General features: G+C 39.3%; 1 long non-coding RNA gene across 3 annotated transcripts in view; it reads left to right on the top strand.

The window, feature by feature from the left end:
• The first annotated feature begins 291 nt into the window (after positions 1–291).
• LOC117021615 (uncharacterized) overlaps positions 292–23,423 on the top strand; it is a 68,182-nt gene continuing 45,050 nt past the window's right edge. For 2 of the 3 annotated variants that reach the window (XR_004422886.1, XR_004422890.1), the window contains exon 1: positions 1,195–1,413. This is a non-coding gene — a long non-coding RNA (uncharacterized LOC117021615). Of the gene's footprint in view, positions 419–1,194; positions 1,414–23,423 lie in introns of those variants that run through there. The other variant, XR_004422887.1, reaches the window with a different exon arrangement.

Genomic DNA, 23,423 nt, shown 5'->3' on the forward strand with positions numbered 1-23,423 from the left:
ACTCGCCCCAGCTCAGCTGGCCTTTACCCCCACCCGAGATCTGATGGGCTAAATTATTTCATTCCGACTCTGGAAAGTTCAACTGCGATCTAAATAAGTCACTTAAGGGAAAAGACCTGAAGCTGCGACGGTAAATTAACATTCATCCTAGCTACTTGCCCTTGGTTTGGTTATAAGGCCTTCCTCTCGTACTTATCGCCCTCCTTGTTTACATCGAGCTCAGGAACTGAGGCTAGGCCGGCAGGGAGCTCAGTTTCACTTCGGGGGTATGGCGGGGCCTATCATTTCGTCATCGGATTTTGAAGGAAAGTTCGCATGTTTTTGTCAGATCTAACTTCCAGTAACTGCTCAAACACTAAATTCCCGCCACTGCGGCTCAGGTCTGCAAACTCTTTGGTCCCTAGCGGTCCGAGAAGCGGTAAGTGAACTCGCGCAACGCCTTGCTGCACCTGTGGAGGAGGGAGAGCGTCTCCGCGGCGCGTCTTGGAACGCCCTCCCCGCGCTTCCCGCGCTCCGAGGGCCAGCCACCCCGCTGCTGCGAGCCACCCCCGCATCCCCAGTCCCCCGCCCTCACCCAATCGTGCGGGGGCTGCGGGAGGGGGGGCTACGGGCATCCCAACTCCTGGGAAATCGGCCGCGCCAGGGACAAGTCCGGCCCCTAGCTCCCAGGCGAGGCCCGAACGCGCTCTCACTCCGCGACCAGGGCGGTGGCGCTCCCGAAGCGGGAGAGAAGGAAGAGGGCGGAAGCGCGGAACAGTAGCGAGCACACCCACGAGCCGCGGACCCAGGGGTCCCTGCCGGGTGGCTAGGGCGAGGGTGCCCAAGCTCTGCGCGACGCCAGGGCCGCGGCTGGAACCCACGAGCTGGGTGCATGGCTGAACGAGACAGCTGCCGCCGCCACGGAGCCTGGCGGGCTGCGCAGAGCCCCGGGGAGCTCGTTTTCCCGGGCGGGCACGTGATGGGGTTGGCAGCGCTCTTGCCGGGCTTGGAGGAGGGGGAAGCGGCGATCAAGAGGCCGGGGCAGGCGGGCGACTAGCGCGCTGTATACTTAGGTCGTGTGCTGGGGCTTTTCTCTCCCTGGAGCCGGCGGGGGGAGGGGAGGGGCCACCGCTCCGCCTTCTCCTTTTCGCAATGTTGACGCAATCTATAAATAGTGGAACAAAAGGACCAACTTCCTCGGAGCTTTGCTGAAACTGCACAAAAAATCGAGCTGGGGGGTTCCCTGATCCCTGACGATGGGGCGGGGAGAGCGGCGCCGGGGGAGGGGGCGGGCGCGGTGGCGCGGGCCCTGCCGAGGGGGGACACCTGGCTGAGGCACAGCTGCCGCCGCGCCGCGCGAACCCAGGGCTCCGGTCCCTGCACGGGCTCCAGAGCTCGCCCTGACCAGGGGTCTTCCTCCTCCGCCGTTGACAGGTCAGTCTGTGCCGCCGCTTTCTACACTGGGTTTTCTTTTCCCTCCCCCAAGCCTCTACTTTTAGAAGAGAATTGAGGGGTAAAATAGAACGCGGTGCAGCAGTGACAGCCATCAAATATGCAGCCCCAGGAGTCCACGCAGGGTGGTAGAGGGGGTTCAAGGAGGCGGTCTGCGCCTGGCCCCCTATGGTACGGCCAGTGCCCGCGCCGCGGCTGGAGACGAAGCCAGGCAGAACTAGCGTGCACCGCCCAGGCGGCAGGGAGAGCGGAGGCGGGAGCACCGTGGAGGCGCGGGCCGCCAGGCTAGGGTAGAGGGCGGGTCCCCGGCTGTCGCTCCCGCCTGGGGGCCGACCCCCGATGGAGACGGACCAGGGACCGGAGGCGGCTTGAGCGCGCCTGGCCCCCTCGGAGCTCGGACCTGGCGTCCCCGCCTCGTCCTAAGACTGCTGTGGCACAGCTGAGCCTGAAAGCGCTGTCGCCGCACGCCGCCGAGCACCCTGGCTAAGGTGCCCACACACTCAACGCGCCGGGATTTGGGGAACTAGGTGGAGACAGGGGACACGCTCCTCCAGGAACCCCGGACCTGAGCGCGAGCGCCTGCCGCGCCGCCGTGGCGGTTACACAGGGCGCGGGGGGAGGGGGCGGAGCTGGCGCTGTTGACAGCAGTGCTGGAGCTGGGAGGGCGAAAGTTGGAGAGAAGGGGCGGGGGAGAGGTGGGAGTTGGGGTTGGGGTTGGGGGAGGGAGCGCGCGCGGGATTCGGTGAGGAGTGGGGGGGCTGGGTCACGTGATGGGCAGACGCCCCCGCTACAGGCTGACAGTAGCGGTGACGTCACCATCCCCTGACTGCAGGGGGTGGCACTTCCGCTCCCTCCCCCATCTCTGCTCCACTGCCCCGGGTACCCGCGACGCAGCCATTTCGAAGTATGGCAGTGGAGGGAGGTTAGATAGGGGTTTTCCTAACGGCCCTGGCCCCTGGATGCTTCCCCAGCTGCCAGGAGTCTGAGGCCTGGGACCAGAGCAGGAGCCGCGGCCGCCTGCTCTTGATGAGCCCCATTGTGTGAGCGGGTGGTGCTGGGCGGAGGCTGGTGCCGGCCCCCCGCGGCTCCCGTCTCAGGAGGGGGCGGGGACAGCCCCTGAGCAGTCAAGGCCAAGTCCGGCTGCATCCCCAGAGCGGCGTATGCGCGCACCGTAGGTCCTGCACTCCTGACTTCTGGCTAGGAATCAGCGGCCTTGCCCAAGTTCCCCGGGCGCCGGGCGCCGGGTGGTCGGGCACCAGCTCAGAGGAGTGGGCCTACGGTCCAGCGCCGCGGGTATGTGGTAGGAGTCTGTCACCACTCCAGGGAATGCGATTCCAGCAGTCCTTATGAGCTATTTGGGGAAACTTGGGGTTTTGGTGACTCAGAGCGGTGAGCGCTATTTATAAGTTGATGCGTTACTAGCAGGGAAATACACTTCGCTCAGATCTGCCGGCCCAAGGAGGGCAAAGGGCTGCGTTAAATGCAAAAATTAAAAGACAACTTTTTTGAAAGGGAAAACGTTTGACTGTTAGAACCTGTGCTTTAAGACATTAGCAGGTTTCACGAGCTGAACACAGTTCATCTCAAAAACTTGGAACATCTTCCGGCGTAGATGGAGAATTTTACGGACACATCATGATGGTTGACTGTCATTTTGGGGTGGTGTTGCATCAACCAGGAACAGTAATTCAGATAAATGACCCAGCACTCCTCTGAGTAGATTGCAGAATATCAGAACTGCCTTGTTTATTATAGGATTTGTTAAACACATAACACCATTTGATGGGTAGGTCTAAAATAAAGGAAAACTGGATGATGTTGAAAATTCCTATACAGTATTCTGTAAGAGGAAGGTGTATGTGGGGATTTAACAAAAATCTGCTGGCAACTATAAATCACATGTTTACCACCTAATTTCTCCCTCCCAAGAAAGCACTACAAAAATGTTACAGCCGGAGGTTCTTTTACAGTGTATAAGTGCTGAATAATTATCAGTCATTGCTTGTTTTACCCGCTTTACTTTATGGTTTTCTTTTCTCCCATCCCCACCCCAATTTGAAAACCCAGGAGGTACATGCTAAGAGAAGGAGCAATTGCTAGGCTGGCTTCAGGGAGGCAAGAGTTCACAGCCACTTGTCTAGCCTGCACAGCTTTCTGTAGGTAGTGTGACCTGAGGTGTTTCTTGAAAGATGGTGGTTTCCTGGATGGCAAAAGTTAGGCTAAGTAAGAAGAAAGGAAAGAGCTTCCCAAGCTGAGAAGCAAATCAGCATGTACAAAGTCCTGCAGTGCACAACTAAGATAAGTATGGGTGGTATGTGAAAGGAGTGAAAAGGGGTAGGAAAGGAAGCTGGAAGGATAGGGATGGCCAGGTCATACAGGGCTTTGTAGTCTGTGCTCAGGGGTTTGGACTTTAGTCTGAGGCCTACAAGTTTTTAGCCTTTTGGGGTACACATACCTTTTTGAGAAAGTATGGAAAGTAATGTGGTCTCTCTCCAGAAAAAAAAAAAGTACCTATAGATCCATACTACAATTTTGCATATACGTTTAAAGGAGCTACTCTGTTTTTTGAGTAAATGACTATTAGGCCTTAGGACTAAAACCTACATAGGAAGAGGAGAACCATGAAAAGATTGTTTTAATGGAAAGGCAGGGACAGGTGTGAAAAAAATTACAGGTCTTTGAAAAGATTATACTGGTGGGGTCCTGGAGATGGAAGAATTGACTAGGACCACTGCTGTGTACCTAGTGGGAGTTGGGATAGAGAAAAGAGAGGTTCAAGAAAAGTAATTAAAGAGAGTCAGTGGACTGGGAAACTGACAGGCTGTGTGGGGCAAGGGCAAGGGATCCTCAAATTTCTGGTCTAGGGTGTGGACTGGGCAGAGTGGGCCTCAGATCCAGGAGGAGGAACTCTGTTTTGTCTCTGGAATTTGTCCCTGTGGAGATATCAGGGAACTATCCCAGGAGAGTCAGAAGGTCTGGCTCTTTGGGGTCATTAAAATGTAGGTATTAGCTAAAGCCACAGGCGTGGATAAGTGGACCAGAAAGTGTGTTAAGTGAGAAGGATTCTGAGAAGGGAATCCTGGGGACTGGCCACCTTTAGGGAAAGGGGAGGAGCCAGAGAAACCTAGGAAGGCAGTGATGAGTGACTAAAGACAGAATGGTGTCCCTAGTTTATAACTCTGATTAGTAAATCCCACTTGATAAGGAATGAAAATATGTTGCTGGTTTGGTCCCTTTATAAGATTGAAAAGGCTGTGTATTCTTTCAGTGAAAAAGCACCTTTCAGAAGATTCTAACTCAGAAGGGAAATAAGGGCAGGAGAGAATTAAATCTTGCTTTCCCATCATTTTTTGAAACTAGGGATACCTAGGGGAAAAGAAAGGAGAAGTGGAGGGAATCAAGCTTTCTCTTTTCCCTCCTCAGTCACTAAGCCTTCAAGGAAAAGGAGTTTGGACAGACTGGGTCCTCACGAGATGGTGTTTTCTGTTCCTAATGGCAGTTCAAAAACCACACTTACTAACAGTACTAGGAGATGCTAAGATTTCAGTCTGACTAAGGAAACAAGAAAAAGTGGAGGGAAAGGGTTTTTCTTTTGCTTCCTCCATCTCCTACTTGTTACAGCTAACCTGAGCTAGACATTTACTGGAAGCAGGGACTCAAGTACATAACAAACCACTCCAGAAGTTAGTGGTTTCAAACAACAACATTACTTTACTCATGAATGTGCAATTTGGGTAGGGCTCTGTAGGGACAGCTTGTTTCTAATCCACTTGGCGTCAGCTGGGGCAGCTCATAGGCTGGAGGCTTGCATCATTGGAAGGCTTCTTCGCTTGCACATCTAGCGATTAGGACTGACCGAAGGCTGGGACCTTAGCTGGGGCAGTCAGCCAGGACACCTACACTTAGCCTGTCCTTGTGGTCTGGGCTTCCTCACAGCAGGGTTGCTGGGTTCCAGGGTCCCAACACTGAGAGCCAAATGAAGCTGTATCACCTATTATGATGATACCTGACCTAATCTTAGAAGTCATGCAGCATCATTTCCATCAGATTCTGTTCATTAGAGGCAAATCATTAATGCCATATATTTTCTCGAAAGGGGAATTTGACTACCTTTAAAGTGAGGAGTGTTCAAAGAACCTGCAATGTGTTTAAAATCGCCACACATATTAACTTCAATTTATAAATAATATATTGTATATTTAAAAAATGTTTCAACATACGAAATCAAATAAACATCTTTTTGATATTAGGATGAAATATAAAAACCCGAACATTTCATTGTTACAGCAGAGCTAATCCTGAGCCAATCTGAGTAGGCATTTTGTCTCACAATCTTTCCTTCTCCTGTGAGACCATTCCCTCCCCTGGAGGGCAAGCCTCCTGAACACAGACACCTTTCTCTCCTAAGCTGGGTAGGAACCCCATAGTGGCTGTACCTCCAGGGCAATGATCCGGTCCTAAAAGCTTTTTCTGTTCCCTCCTTGAATTGTTCCTGACTTTGGACCTCACAAGGCCATTGTTACCAGGCCATCACTGACATGCCCGTACTTCTCAAAGTTAAAAAGCAAAATGCTATAGAGATTATTCTATTAAGTACTTTTATAATAAATTCATGTTACATAATTAAAACAAAATGACATTTCTAAAAATGAACTATTATGTTTTTAGATGTCAGGATCTTGACTTGGACTTGCTTATTCATAAAACTCAGTAATTGCAAAAGGATGATTGACATTTTAGGTATTTTATAAGAATTTGCATGTTTCCTTGAAGGTGATACAACACTTGATTACTATACGATTTAAATGACTCTTCTCTCACTTTTACAGTGCACATTGCATTATTTTTCTTTAAAACCAGTACAGTTATTTAGTTGGTAAAGGGGCTCAAGAGTTCTCTCTTTCAGGAACTCAAAATGCTACCTTTCCTTGGGTAACCAAGATTAAATAATCTTTTCTTATAACCTAGTTTCTTTTTAAATTCTCCCAAAGCTGATATAATTTATACATGTTTGATGTTCTCTTAGAAAGACTTCCTTTGTGACTTAGAGATAGAAATAGTGCTTAGGCCATTTTAATAATTCATACTCTCCTAAAGGCTAATACCTCTATATTTTTGTGATTTTGCATAATTATTTATAGTTATATTGAGTCAAAATCACACTGTCAATCCATACTATAGAATATAGGTTTTAAAATAAGTACATCTAGATAATGATAAGTACATCTAGGTAAGTGTACATTTATGAATACTTTGTTCTTTGTGTGTATTCATGGTTTTGAAAGTAGAATGCTTTTAAAAAACATGAAATTAAGTATAGCTTTGTTTTTAAAGGTTCTTTTTAACAATGATTTAAAAAAATGACACTGTTCACATTAAACAGACTGTTATAAGGCTGAACCTGTTCCTGATTCTTTGTGACTGCACAGCTACCATGGAGGCAGCCCAAAGGAGCTAGAGTAAACACTTTTAAATTACGTAATGCAGTTCTGAAGGAGGAACAACCCCAACTAAACTGTGTCACATAGTTTACAGATTCTGTTTTTCTGTATGCCAGAATGCTTATTACCCTATCTATAGAATGACTTCAGAGTAATGATAACATAAAAGAAAACTGGGAGTGAGCCGGCCAGTCTGGTTCTAGGCACGTTGGTGAAGGCAGGGCTGAGGAAATTATTTCAAAGTAGTTATCTAGTGAACTTTTTTCATAACGTTACAAACTAAGCATTTAGAAGCATTTTAGAAAGTGCTATAGTGAAAATGGTACATTAAGTAATAAAGTCAATATTTCAATAAAGACAAATTCAATAAACAAAATGATATTGCTAGCTGATAGTAATAATGCTTTGTCTACTACGTTAAGAACTAAGTACCATCTTACTTTTCATTAAGTAAAATAATTTGGATCCTTCTTTATGTTAGTTTTCTTCACCTGTCTATGTGTTCAAAGTGTAATGTATTTTAAAATAAATATTGCCATAGCCAATAAAAAGTACATTTCTTCAACATGTGGGCAAGGCTCTATGTTAAGCATCATGGAGAAGACAGAGACTTTTAAGTCCTTGAGGTAATAAAGTTATTAATATGATTATGTGCACAAAACTATAACTTTACCAAGTTGAATTACAGAGTCTCCCATGCAGATTGACAAAGATTGAAAATAAGTGCTAACAACTAGTCTTGCTAAGAGTGCAATGAAATTTACAATCTCATCTATTGCTATATTACCTTTCAGGGGTCTAAAAAGATGTTCAAATCTTTCATACAGTAGTTGTACTTCCAGGAACCAATCCTAAAGAAATAATCGAATATGAAGTCAAATGAGTAACCGGAAGTTGGTGAGAAATGAGACTAGAGAATTGGATAGGGCAGGTCACAAAAGGAGTTGTAGGCCCTGCTGAGGGGTGTGGATTTTGTTCTAAATACGATGAGAAACAGAGAAATGGTATATGCCTTAGAGGAGTCTCTCTGGCTGCTGCTAAATATTTCAATAGCAATAAATTGAGTATAATAGTCCTCCCTTATCTGTGGGGGATACGTTCCAAGAACCCCAGTGGATGCCTGAAATCACAGGTAGTACCAATCCCTATGTATACTATGTTTTTTCCTATACGTACATATCTATGGCAAAGTTGAATTTATAAATTAGGCACAGTAAGAGATTAACAATAACTAATAGAACAATTATAATATACTGTAATAAGAGTTATGTGAATGTGGTCTCCTTCGATGTATCTTATTGTACTGTACCACCCTACCTGTGCTGATGTGAGATGATACAATGCCTGTGTGATGAGACGAAGTGAGGTGAATATGATGTAGGCATTGTGACACAGCATTAGGCTCCTACCCTGTTTCTTCAAAAATAAGACCAATCCGGACAATTAGCTCTAATGCGTCTTTTGGAGCAAAAATTAATATGAGACCCGCTCTTATTTACTGTACTATAAGCCTGGGTCTTATAATAACATAAGACCGGATCTTATATTAATTTTTGCTCCAAAGGACGCATTAGAGCTGATTGTCCAGCTAGGTCTTATTTTTGGGGAAACACAATATAAGGGTTACTTGGACACAAGCACTTGATACCCCGACAGTTGGTCTGATCAACGAGACAGCTCCTAGGTGACTAATAGAGTAGATATGCTAGACAAAGGGATGATTCATGTTATAGGCAGGATGGAGCAGGATGGCGTGAGATTCCATCACACTACTCAGAACGTCACACAACTTAAAATTTATGAATAGTTTATTTTTGGAATTTTCCATTTAATATTTTCAGACCACTGTTGTCTATTGGTAACTCAAATCACGGAAAGCAAAACTGCAGAGTAGGAGGGACTACTATATAAAGAATTGGTCAAATAGGTGTTGTAGGCCTGAAAAAGGAAAAAGGGAATACTGAGATAACAATAACTTCAGGAAGGATCCACGACTCCTAGTACTGGGGAAACACAGGGAAGACCTGAAGTTATTAGAACCCAGAAGCTATGAGGAAAGACTCAGCAGAGCTGGAACCCTGTGTTCGGAAGAGGGGGTGATGCCCATTTGCTGCTGGTACCTGAGAGTGCATGTTGTAGCTGGTTATAGGAAAATAGAAAACAGTTGATATTTGGAGCTAACTGCTGCTGTCAGGGTGAAGGTCCATAACTGGGGCAATGCTGACGGGTGCAGACAACCAACAAGGAGCAGTTCTTGTTCCCTCTTCTTGACTCTATAGATATTTTTCTCTAATGCCCCTTATTGACATATTGTAGCAGGGATTCAGCTGTCAAAGTAGAAATGTAGTTTGCACAGTCCAGGTCTCAGCCTCACAAAGTAGAGTATGGAAGGGTTTATTGCTAAGAGAGAACAGCTTAATAACTGTCACAAAGAGAAATTAAGGATGATTTCTAGGTTTTTGCCTTGAGCAACTGGATGAAAATAATGCAATTTACTGACATGGAAGCAACTTGGGATGGGGAGAAGTCAATTGAAGTGGAGAAGAAAATTAAGAGATTTGTTTTGAGGTCCTTATTGGAGATCTAAGTATAGTTCCTGGGCAAAAGGTTGGATGGATTGGAGTTCAAAAAGTTTGGAGTCCAAAGAGGTTATCAGGGATAGAATACAAATTTAAGAGCCCTGATAACACAGACAATATTTAAAACCAGAAAAAAAAAATGGATGAGATGACCTAGGGGGAAATGAATGTTGATGGAGAAGAAGAAAAGAGAGTGAGGAATGTGCCTGGAGGTCCCAAACATTTAGGAAGAGGAAAAGGATCTGGCAAGAAGGTAATCATGATCTCAACAAGAACAGTTTAGGTAGAGCTGTGGGGACAATAATTCTAATTGGAATGGGTTGAAGAAATAATGTAAAATAGAAGTGGAGACTACAAGTACAGATAGTCTTTGAAAAGTTTTATTATTATAAAGGGGAGCAGAAAAATGGGCTCCTACTCACCATGTAAGTAGGGGGGCTACGGGGTTTAGGGTGATGATATTTTTAGGATGGGAGATATTACCGTATGTTTATTGATTGGAATCAACCAGTAGAGAGGGAGAAATAGAGGGTGAGGGAAATGGAGGGGATAAGCACACAATCCTTGACTATAAGACAAGATAAGATGGGGCACAAGTAGAGGGGCTTGCCTTAAATAAGAGCAGTGATAGTTGATTCTTTATAAAGGGAGAGAGAGTATATGAGAGTAGAGATGAAAGGTTGGTAGATATAGTGTGGGGAACATGAGTTTCTCTTGTGACAGCTTCTATGTATCAATGAAACAAAAGTTTGAAGTGAGGAGCAGGGAGATGTGGGAGATTTAGGAGACGTAAGATAATCATCTTGAAGAACGGAAAACTGAGTTGACTAGGGGAATGTGCTGGGATTGCCAGTCTATCCTTTTGGTGAGAATTCAATGTCCAGCTATGTCTATTTCATTTCTTGCTGTCTCGTATTTATTTGTTTTGAAATAATAGTATTACTGTGGCCTTCATTGGCTTAGTTTGTGGACATTACCTGGCTACTTCTAGTAATGCTGTTAAAGGAGTTTTTATTGTTGTGTTGCCCGTTTTGTAAAGTATTTTGAGGAGGAAGATTTTGTGGTCTTCACTCCCCATCTTTATCCAAAAGTATCTTTTGGACTTTATCCAAAAGTCTAGAATAATGTTTTTAAATAGACTGTACTTCATATTTTTTCAATTAGGCTACATATAGGAATATAACAGATAAGAATTCATAGTAATATTATATATTATTATAACAGCCACCATTTACTGTGCTAGGCACTTTACAATCATGATCTATAAAGCTTATAACAACCATACAAAGTTAAGTACTGGTTCCAGTTACTTCCACAAGAAACCTTTTTTACTGGTGATGTCAGATCACTGAATATTACCTGAAGCTCACATCTGGCTAAAATAAACAAGGTAAGAACAAATTTTTCTCTTGTGTGTTTGTAAAAAATTAGCTCTTAAGAGACTTCTTTTTGAAGTACAAAATAATAGTTTGCAAAATTGCACTAGACAAACTAATGACAATTTTATGGACAGCTTTTTGATATCATACCATCATTAAACTCTTATTACTAACTAACAGATTTACTAACTAACAGAGAGTTACTAACAGATTTAAGGAAATTGGTAAATTAATTGAGGTGTCCCCTCTAACCATCTCCATCATCAACCATCAACCATATGGATCCCACCATATCAATTAGTAAATTATACTAAATCATTATAATTTTATAAGTTATAGTATATGGATCAGTGTTTGTTTGGAAACTCCATTATTTGTATTTAAATAATATAAACTTTTTTTTTGGTCAACAATATTTATTCTCGTGATGATACTGAAAACATCATTGGGACATAAATACATATTGATGACAAGTAATGGATTTCTTTTTCTGATCATAAAAGTAGCACATGTAAGTAAAAAAATTTTTGAAAATATGTTAAAGAAAATATTTTTTAAATAACAATAGGAAAAAAGTAACCAATAATTCCTTTATTTAGAGACAAATGACTATTGCAGTTCACATATTTCCCTGCAGTTTTTTAAACTTATGAAGTTTAAACTTTGCTTGAGTACACTGCCTTTTTTCATAACAATTTATCAGAAATTTTTCCTCAAGTTATCTAAAACTCTTCAAAAACATTTTCAATGACTGCATAATGTTCCTTGTATGGAGGACTATTTCATTTAGTGGTCATTTAAGCTGTTTTCTTTACTTATTTATAAATGATGTTGCTATGAACTTTTGTATACATAAATCTGTTTTAGCATTTTAGATTATTTCCTAAATTAATATAAATTCCTACAAATGGTCTATAAGGCCAACATTTTAAAGCTTCATCTGGCAAAATTTTACTGTAAATAGTATCTTTTAATTCTCTACATACTTTTATATTGTAGATAAATCTAAGGAGAAAAATTTGTGTACACTACCTTTTAAAACAGATTATTTTTTAAATTTCAGCTCAGTGTTTTTGTTTTATTTTTGTGTTAATATCCTACCTGTAAGGAAAAATCTCTTTAAAAATATTATTTACTTTTTTTGTCAGATTTGAAACTTAGACTTACTTTGAGGATATAGTTTAAAGGTATACTTATTTCAGCCGAATGCTTCTATTTTTCAAGCTACCACTATCTCTTTGTTCCTATTTCCAAACATGTTCATCCAACAGTGGAGCCTCCTGACTCATCATCAGTTTAATCTCACATGTACACCACTAATTCATGGTGTAAGTATACACATTCATCTGTGGATGAAAATATCAATAAAATTACAGGCCAAAGTCATTCCCAAACTTGGCAAATTTGGCACAAGAATTTTAAAAGTGCCTAAATTAATATTATAAAACAGTTCAATTGTGCTAGACTGAAATGAGTATATGAAGAATTCACCCAATTCTAAAATTTAGAATGGTGATAGAATCAAAACTTGGGAAAATTTCCCGAAGAAATCTAGTCAGAGTATGAGGTGTGATCAAAAGAGATATGGTGAATATGTACCAGAATTTATTCAAGTCATTTTCTATTGCTGGGCATGGGTTGTTTCTAATCTCGTTATTGTAACACAATGTCACAGTGAATACTTTTGCACACAAGTTATTGTACACGTGCAGTTGACTGTAGCATAAATGTCCAGATGTGGGATTGCTGGATAAAAGGGTCAATGCATTTGCATTTTGGGGAGATTAGAGTCCCTTCAATAGGGGTTTACCAATCTGATCACCAACCAGTCATTTATGAGGTTGAGGCACTGTCCCATTGAGTGGGGATGCAGTGGGGATCACGACAACAGAAGCTCAGCTCCTGTGGAATGTACATTCCAGTCCTGGCAGCCTGATGACCTGCAAGTACAAATACAAAGACAATTGTAAATTGTGATTAAATGCTTTGAAGACAAAAAAAAAAAAATACGACGAATGTTTAAAAAACTTTCCAATAAAAGATACATTGCCATTAATCCCCTTCAAAATACTCCCCTTTGCTTCGAATACACTTTTCCCATAATTCTTCCCACTTTCTGAAGCAGTTCTGGAAGTCCTCTTTTGTGAGTGTCTTTAGTTATGCTGTCAAGGCTGCCTCAATGTCCTGAGTCATTTTGACTTTGGGGAAAAGCCAGAAGTCACACGGTGCCAGATCCAGTGAATAAGGTGACGAGGACACACTGTAATGTTTTTATTTGACAGAAATTGCTGTACCAGAAGCGATATGTGACACAGAATGTCATCATGATGGAGGATGATTCATGGCATACTCTAAAACACAACTTCTCTCAACCATAGCTCACACCGACTGACTACACAGAACAAGTTGAAATCTGTCACACACTGTTAGTAAGGTTCGCCACGCCGCTTCCCATATTGAAGATCCCTGCCTATCCGTTAGATGGCCCTCAGCAGCAGTGTTCACCATATTTTTTTATCACACCTCGTAAATAAAGGATTACTGCATTTTAGTAGTAGCTATCATTTATTAATTCACTCACCTATTGAACTTATTGAAATATTTATTAAACATCTTTTATATGTCAAACACTAAGCACTGGAGTCAACAACAAAAAAGATACAGGCCTGCCCTCCTGGAAGATACATTCTAGTGGAAGAGAATGACAAAAGCAGATGAATAAATAAACAAAAGTTACAAGTTGTAATCTAGTTACTTCCATTACTCAATATTATTTGAGACAAAGAAATGATTTGAGTTCTCCCCGAAGAATTTTTAAAGTTGTACTGAGTAAACAAAAAAGTTAAAGATTTAGAATTATTAGGAAATATAGCTCATCTCCATGGATATTGTGTGACTCATTATCATCATTCCCTTGTGCCCTGTACCCACCTCCTCCAAAATAAAAAGGATAGACTAGGATAAAGGTCATACTGTTTGGCCTAACCTTCAGTACGCCCTTATCCCTGGTTTCGCTTTCCACTGTTTCAGTTACCAGGGGTCAACCATGGTCCAAAAACACTAAAAGGAAAATTCCAGAAATAATTCATACGTTTTAAATTGCATGCCATTCTGAGTAGCATGATAAAATCTCATGCCTTCCAGCTCCATCCCACCTGGGATGTGAATCATCCCTTTCTCCAGCGTTTCTACATGTATATGCCACAGGCTCGTTAGGTTAGTCACTTAGTAGCCGTCTCAATTATCAGATGAACTGTTGTGGTATGGCAGTGCTCACGTTCAAGTAACCCTTATTTTACTTACTGTTGGTCCCTAAGCACAAGAGTGGTGATGCTGGCAATTTGGATGTGCCAAAAAGAAGCCGCAACATGCTTCCTTGAAGTGAAAGGTATGCATGTGTAGGAAAAAACATAATATGTATGGGGTTCGGTACAATCAAAGATTTCAGGCATCTGCTGGGGGTCTAGGAACATATCCTTGTGGATAAGGGGAAACTACTGTAATCTAGTCTGACCCAACTTCAAACATAGCATGTTGTAGTAAAAGGTACAATATGCCAAATTTGGGGAGTCAGGAAACCTAGGTTTCAGCAAGTGGCAATGCTGGGATTGAGACCTTAGGTGAGACATTTAATTTTCCACAGTGTCAGTTTCCTTTGAAAAATGATAGATTTTAACTAAGTGATCTCTAAAATGCCTTCAAGCTTTAAAATTCACTGTCTATGCATCTCTCCTCAAAACATTTCTTCTACTATGCTTCTACTTATACTGGGAGTGGGGAGGAAGTGGTATAAGGAAGAGTACAGAGGTTAAAAAGAATAAGATTGATTCCTGTTTGATAGGAATCAAGGATTTATAGTCTATAATGACCATTTTCTGATATTATTGAATATTTTGAAAACATGTTTTTAGTATCTGCATATAATTCCAACATATGGATACACCAAAATTTATCCATATATTAATTTTAAATATATGGATAAAAATTTACGACGATTTTTGCAGTTGTAATATTTTAGAATCCATATTTGTCTACTAGAACTTAAAATACCATTGCGGGCTTTCTCTTCTGTCTTGTTCCTTGTGCGGGGGAAAAAAAAGTTACCATAATTCTTTCCTCTTATCTACTCCAGCCTACACATGGCTTTCTCTTCACATAAAAACTCCACTTTGGACAATACCATAGAACCTGCCCTTTCTCCTTTCTAAAACAGTGTCATCCCTGAGTGAGGGCCATATTTCTGCAGCTCTCTTGCAGCAAAAGAATGTGAATTAAAGCCAATTCCATGCCTGCATCAAGTCTGGATAATGTATATTTTAGTTTTAACCAGAGTTGAAATTCATGAGATCAAAACTCAGACAAATAGGTAAAGATTCATTTCTGTCAACTATACCCAAAATGTGATTTAGCACTAAGCAATATATATATATATATATAGATATAGATATAGATATAGATATAGATATAGATATATAGATATATAGCCATGATCCTGAACTTGCTAAAGAATTAACTTTATTACATTGAAACAGTAGAGCATAAGTATACAATTAAGAGAAGTAAAAACTTAATGTTTTAACTGCTAAATTCAGTGAACAACTACATAAACTGCTATTTAGTTGTTTTTTTTTACTTTTTTTGGTAATATGGTATATTATTTCAATAGATATCACATTCTGCATTAGCTTTGACGCTCCACCCACCGGGTAAAGAAATCAAAGACGTGACACACTGCTTTCAAATTATTCTTAAAGATATCCTCAATGAGTTAAAATGTTTTTCAATTTAATAGTTTTGGGGAGAAGAGTAGAACCTCTATTATGCCTCTTTGATTGTGAACTGTAACTTAACTATCTTTAAAAAAACAAACAAACTTCAAGTTACTATTAAACACTTCTATAGTATCAATTTGGAATTTGAAGGAACACTCACATTAACAGTTATTTCTACCAATAGCTATGGACTTTGTAGTCACTGATAGAATTTTAGTGAAGGAATCTTTGAGGTCATGTAATCCAACTCTCATTTACACATGAGGAAAAGTAAAGCCCAGAAAAGTTCTTATTACTCATAGCAGTAAGGCTGGCAGGGAAGGGGGGCGGTTTTCCTAACACTGTCTTTTGGCCTAATGCATGCCAGAGGGTCATAGTTTATAAGAGTATGTAGCTAACACAGTTGAACAAATCTAAGAATGACGTCTGATTTGATCCCTTAAGATTCTTGTTGGATGATCCACTCCATCTTAATCTATTACCACAGACACAACTGGGCCTTTACACAAGTGGATGCTCCTATGCAATAAAACCCAAGAGAGAAGTTGGAGTTAGTTTGGTGGAGCTACATCATCGCACAACTCCTGCGGGGAAACTTTATGCCTATCCATATGTATACATACCCGGAGCCTCTTAATTTTGCTTCAGGAAATGCCATTTACATGCATTATGATGTAAATGGTGTCCCCTGTAGTTATTCATCATAGGGACTCTGTAAATATAAGTATTGTATATTGAATTAATTAGGGTAGGTTAATTGCCATAAACGATCAATCCCAAAATGTGTAACAACTCAAACTTGTTTCTTGCTAAAATAAACAAGTAATTTGATACCGTGTTTCCCCGAAAATAAGACCAAACCGGAAAATAAGCCCTAACGTGATTTTTCAGGATGACATCCCCTGAACATAAGCCCTAATGCGTCTTTTGGAGCAAAACTTAATATAAGACTCAGTCTTATTTTCCAGGAAACACAGTATTTAGTTTCCAAGGTCTTTCAGAACCTAGTCTTTTAGTATCAAACTCCAAGGTCTCCCTGGGGGTCTTCTCTATTTCAGTCTGTAAGGAGGAGAGTTTTTGAGGCGAGGAGACTCAAAGTAGTACATACAACTTCCATTCTCATTCCACTGCCCGTAACTTAGCCACATGGCCACGCCTAACTTCAAGGGAGTCTGGGAATACGGTTATCCATATGGCCAAGGAGTGAGAACATGGATTTTGATGTCTAGCCAGCAGTCTTATTTCACTTAGGTACTCTCTCTCTGCACACACATAAATTCTGCAGTGGTCACCAAAACATAAATTAACTAACATAATTATGCTTCAAATAGAACAATAGTGAAAGAAAGGGGCATTTAAGAATTGTATTCACTTCTACCCTTTCTCTCCTCCAGGCAGAATTGTTAACAATAATTAACAATTATTAAATGCATAACAATAGTCAACTGAAACCTCAAAATGAGAAAAAAGCAAAATTCTGCAAACATTACCTTTACATAAACATATATATATATACATATATACATATACATACATATATACATATATACATATACATACATATATACACACACACACATACACACAAACCTTTACATATAAACACACACACACACACACAAACACATACACAAGGGGATTTGGCTTGGTTTTCTTATTCCATTAACTAGTCAGATTCAGAATTAAGAGGTGTGGTTGCTTGTTTTAGTGACACAAAGCCATCAAGCTCCCTTTTAACTACATTATTAATAAATGATGTTTGGAAAATATTTAGCTTTTTACACAAGATAGCAATCCCACAAATGAAGGAGACAGTAAGTTTAGTGTTTTTTTCCCTTGGATAAGTTGTCATTGTAATCTTCAAACTGTTCTCAATTACTCTGTTTTTAATAGAAGCTCTGCATGGTTGCACTTCTGAAATCATAAACAGGAAATGTGATATATAAATGTCAGTAAAACTAAAACTCAATTCTATGGTTTGATGTTTTTGTCCCTTCATATTTTCATGTTAATATCTGATTTTGTGTGTGCTTAGAATGACTATATGAAGGCAAATAGTAATATTACCCCATTGGTTTTGGTAACCAAACACTTTGAGGTATTAGGGAAATACGTGGAATAACCTAAATGTTGTACACTTTCGTGGAGGAGGGACTAGAAATGACCTAGAAACTGCTGTTTATTTGACATTGTTAGAAATTGCTTTAATGTATAGGTGGCCCAACTTTATTGTTGCCAGGAAACACTGTAGATGGAGAGAGGCCAGAGAGTGAATGACTTAATGTAGCTAATTGAAAATCTGACACTTTGTACTGTCCTATTCTGACACCTCAGCCATTCCTTGAATATGTTCCACTACATTAATTCCTTCATGAGACAACTAAGGAATAGCTTAAGTACTGCAAAAATCCAGGACATTATCTCTGGTTCTCCTCTACAAAGAACTTAGTTGTGTTTTTTTTTTTTAATAGTTAATAATATTTTCTGTATAACACTATTTCATTGTCTCTGCTACATGGACATTTCTATGTGGATTCCAAGAAAAGATTTAAATTGACCAGTCCAGAGCTTTTATAGTACATTAATTATTTCTGGAGGAATGTTACCAGCATACAGATAGATGCTTCTGTAACTTTAAAATGTTTTTATTTAGGAAACTGGTTTTCTTAATTTTGCATTAAAACTAAACACTGAAGGAACCATTTTATTCGAAGTTACAATATTTGAGTGAAATAACAAATATTAGAACCGGTGTATTATAAACCCTGTTTCATGATGGGCCACACTGATCCAGAGAATATGTTTAAAATGAATAAGGTTGCCCATCTATTGAGTGTCCACTTATCTGCAGCACAGGAAGCATGTGCAATATATAACATTTGAAGCATTATCTTTTAGTTGAAAATTCAACATATATAGAAAATGAATTTTCATATATAGAAAATTCAACATATATAGTATGTAAAAAGTAACATAATAAAAGTATATAATGAAGTGCAAGCTATAAACAGTTGTTGAGGGGATGTGGAAAATGAAGTGATTCAAAACTAGATTGACAATGGGTAGAAGTTTACTGGCATAAGCAAATCTTAACGTAGAATTTTTTAAAGTGGTGATGGATTTGGATTGCCACAGACAAGAGATAATCATTCCTCAGATATTTATTGAGTGCTCACTATGTGCTAGGCACTGTTCAAGGCCATAGAGATACAGCAATATACAAAGCCATTGCAGAGCAGGAACAGGCAGTTCATCTCCCAGACATGATATGTGATAGAACACAGAACACAAATAAAAGAGAGTAGAGAGAAATGACACAGAAAGAGAAAGAACTAGTAATGGGCTTACATTAAAAAGGCCTTAAATACTAGAATGTTTCTAAATAGGAGAAAGATAGTTGGTGTGAACTGACCTCCTTTTATCACTACAGTTAAAACAGACTACTCTCCTAGCCTCCTAGATAACTTTATAATGACCGGTATTAACACAAACACACACTGAACATTTATAGATTGCCAGCTGAGGTGTATGGAAGGCAAAAAGGAAGGAATGGCTAACAAGAGTTGAATTTTATGTCTCCTTTTTCTCTGCAATGGTTATTATCATATATTATCTGTCTTTTCCTAGCAACAATCTCCCACTCGGTATTTGTCTAAGTTGTGATTCAATTTCTGAAGGTTCTGCTCTTCTCCTTTCCTTCCAGGTAGAATCACTGAAAGGAAAAGAGATTCCATTTAAATTCCCATTTTTTAGTCAATCATATTTTCCTTATTCACCCAACAAAACTTCTCTACAAAGTGTTTGATGAAAAGTATTTTACGTTTTGCACAAGAGGCTAGTGGGGTAGGAGGTAAGACAGGATGGGAGCCAGGGGAATACCAATAGGCTGCAACACAATACAAGAGGCTTGGATTAAATAGGCATTTTAAAAATGAAAAGAGACATATCTGAGGTATACCTCAGAAATAAGACCTAGCTTATCCCCCAAAATAAGACCTAACTGGACAATCAGCTCTAATGCATCTTTTGGAGCAAAAATTAATACTGTGTTTTCCCCCAAAATAAGACCTAGCCGGACCATCAGCTCTAATGCGTCTTTTGGGGCAAAAATTAATATTAGACCCTGTCTTATTTTAATATAAGACCCAGTCTTATATTAATTTTGCCCCAAAAGATTGATTATAGCTGATTGGCTGACTAGGTCTTATTTTCGGGGAAACACGGTATAAGACCCGGTCTTATACAAGAACCGGTTATATTAATTATATTTATTATATATTATAGACCCAGTCTATAGAAAAATAAATTATATTAATTTTTGCTCCAAAAGACACATTAGAGCTGATTGTCCACCTAGGTCTTATTTTCGGGGAAACACGGTATTATTAAGAAGTGACAAGTTTAGCAATTATTTACCTATGGGAAGGGAAAAAAGTAAGGAAATTAACCTAAGATCGTCAGCTTGCAGGTCCAAAAAAAATTGTGTTGTCAACAATAGCCAATAAATTTAGAAGAAATAGTTTGAAAGAAAAAAATGAACTTAATGTGAGATCTAAGTGAGACATCACTAGAACATAGAGGAGTCGAGCTTTCTTGATTAAGTTATCGGGCCTGTTGATGTACATGTGAAAGTCATATAGAAATTGGTTGAAAGCCTATGAACTTATGAGGGAATGCAATGAAGAAAATCAAATGTCTGTGTATGAACTTTGATTTTAAGATGAAGTATCAATTTCAGAGCAAGGTCAAAGGAGATGATCTAGTTTTGGAACTCTCCTTCAGGTCAGACAAAGCTGTCCTTTATTAAACATCTCTTCATTTTGGTTGACCCCTTAGTGGGTGAGAATAACAAACTGAATGAATAAAATTGAAAGACTTAGTTTTTCTGGATTATCTCACTCAGTGTTCTGAATTTTTAATTCAATGTGGTTTTACCCAGCTTACACAAATTACGTGCCTTAAGATAAAAACACACAAAATAAATATCTGCAACTTTTCTGTGACTAATGTACTTTTGTATAATGGCTATGACTTCAAAAAGTATTGAATATAAAAGATAAATTAGCACAAGTCATCCAAACTATTTAGCTCTTAAATATGGACTTTGTTTTAATGCAAAATTGTCAGGGTCAGCGTGAATTTCTATGCCCAAAGCAAATCTTGGCTATGGAAATATATAAATAGAAAACCACCTTTAAAGAGGATTCAATTTTAGAATGTGCTATCCTACATGTTTCTTTAAATAGGAAAGGATCAAGTTTTGTTATCTCTGAACTAAGTTTTGGGGATCTATGTGATGCATTTTCTGTAAACAGGAGATTATATCGTAAGATACTTTTAGCATTTCATCATAATCTAATCTTATATGGCTTTGGATTCCTACATTTGTGTAAAAGTATCTTCATAGTAGGAAGCAATGGAACATTTATTCAGTAGGTTGGACACTATATTAAGTGCTCAAATGTTTATTATCTCATTTAGTATTCACAACAATTCTATGAGGTATTATTATTAACCCATTTCACAGATGGGCAAAACTGAGGCCCAACTTAAGTTACATCTTCAATGTAAAATAGCTGGTAAGTGGGGAGAGCCAGAATTCAAGTCCAGATCTGATTCCAATGATACTTTTCTTAACTATTACCCTATTGTGCCTCCAAAATCACCTAAAAGCAATTTTGTTATAAAAGTTTTACGTGTATTGAACTCTATCCAATAATGGAATAATTTTTTAGAAACTTAGAAATGTTCCTGTGTTCTCGTTTCCTCTCTTGACTTTAACCAAGAAAATCTATTCGGGGCAACTTTGATCACATTTTAAACCATATCTTCCAGACTAGTAACCATAATTAAAACACCCATACACATACACAAAAGGAAGATTTTATGGAAAAGTAAACAATTTCCTCCAGTTAAATTTTAGAGATATAGGAACATATCTGTTTAATTGTACTTATAGAAGTACATAAATAAGTTATTGGCTTTAATATTAACCTGAAAAGATCCTCCAAAGTCACATATTCAATTTCTTAGTTTCAACAGATACAGACATACTATGAATATTGAAAATGAAATTGTTATCAAAACAAAGCAACAGATAATGTTGAGCTCATTGTTGCCTGTTGGTGCTATGTACAAACATACCAGACAACATATTGAGGGGTAAAGATGTATGGGAGAAGTGGGTAGCAAAGACTGAGCTATTAGTTATCAGTGGTATTAATAGCATCTGTCAGTCCAGCTATTTAACTACAAATCTAAATGGAGGTAAGCCAGTGTAGCATGTATATTTTGGAGTAAAACAAATTTGAGTTTAAATCTTGACTACCTTACTTACAAATCCTGTGACTTTGAAAAAGTTACTGCCTGTTGTGAAGCATGGTTGTCTTACTTTGTAAACTAGAAATAAAACTGTGGCTTAATGGGTGTCATAAAGATCTATTGAAACACCACACTGCCCAAGTTCAAATCTCAGCTCCCTCACTCAGAAGTTGTGTGACTTCCTGCCTCCATTTCCTCATCTGCAAAATGAAGATAACAGTAGTCCCTACCGCAAGGAGTTGTGAGGATTAAACACATTACTATATATAAAGTGCACATAACAGTGCCTAGCACACAGAAAATGATTTGTGTATACTATAATTATTTGAAACACCTACCCAGTGCTTCCCCCTTAGTATGTTTCTAATAAGTGTTAATTCCCTTTTATATTTCAATTGAAATTATTTTCCTTTTATTCTAGATATTACATTTTAAATGTATATTTATTAAGCTTTATTAAGGTATAACTGATATTCAATAAGCTGCACATATTTAAGGTGTACAGTTGATAACTTTTAACGTGTATTTAAAGTGTATAATTGATAAGTTTTAAAATGTATACACCCGTGAAACTATCACCAGAATAAAATAATGAACATATCCATCATCCTTAAGGGTTCCCTCTTTATAATCCCTCCCTTCTTGCAGCTATCTCCTCAGGTATTACGGGTCTGTCTTTTGTCCTTATAGTTTGTATTTTCTAGAATTCTGTATGTGTGGAATCATATGGTATGTCCTCAATTTTTTGCCTTTCTTCACTCAGAGTATTATTTTGAAATTCCTCCATGTTGTTCCATGTAATAATAATTCATTCCTTTTTACGGCTATTCTTTGAATATATCACAGTTTATTTATCCATTCACCCATATCCATTCAACAACATTTGAGTTGTTTCTAATTTGAGACTTTAAAATAAAGCTACTATGAACATTCACATACAAATCTTTGTAGGAACACATGCTTTCTTTTCTTGGGAAAATACCTAGCATGAGAAGGCTAGACCATATGTTGCTGTACATTTAACTTTTTAAGAAACAGCCAAACTATTTTTCAAACTGATATCATTTCACATTCCTACAAGGTGCATATCAGAGTTCCATTTCTTCCACATTCTCAACACCACTTTTCATTTTAGCTGTTCTAATAGATGTGTATACATTTTTTTGTATATAGATATCTAGTTGTCCTATAATGGTTTTACTTTGTGTTTCCTTAAAGACTATTGAGAGTAATAAAGTTGAGCACCTTTTCATACGCTTATTTGCCATCCTGGTATCTTCTTGGTGAAGTCTTTTGTCCGTTTTTTAATTGAGATTTTTGTTTTCTCATTGTTGAGTTTTGAGTTTATTTTTTTATACAAATCCTTTATTATATATGCTTTACAAATATTTCTCTCAGTCTATGGTTTGTCCTTTCTTTAAGCAATGCCTTTTGAAGAATAGAAGTTTGTAAAATTTCAGCAAATCCAATTTATCAGTTTGTTCACTTATAAATTGTGCT

The sequence above is a fragment of the Rhinolophus ferrumequinum genome, chromosome 4, assembly GCF_004115265.2.
Source record: "Rhinolophus ferrumequinum isolate MPI-CBG mRhiFer1 chromosome 4, mRhiFer1_v1.p, whole genome shotgun sequence".
NCBI classification, from domain to species: Eukaryota; Metazoa; Chordata; class Mammalia; order Chiroptera; family Rhinolophidae; genus Rhinolophus; species Rhinolophus ferrumequinum.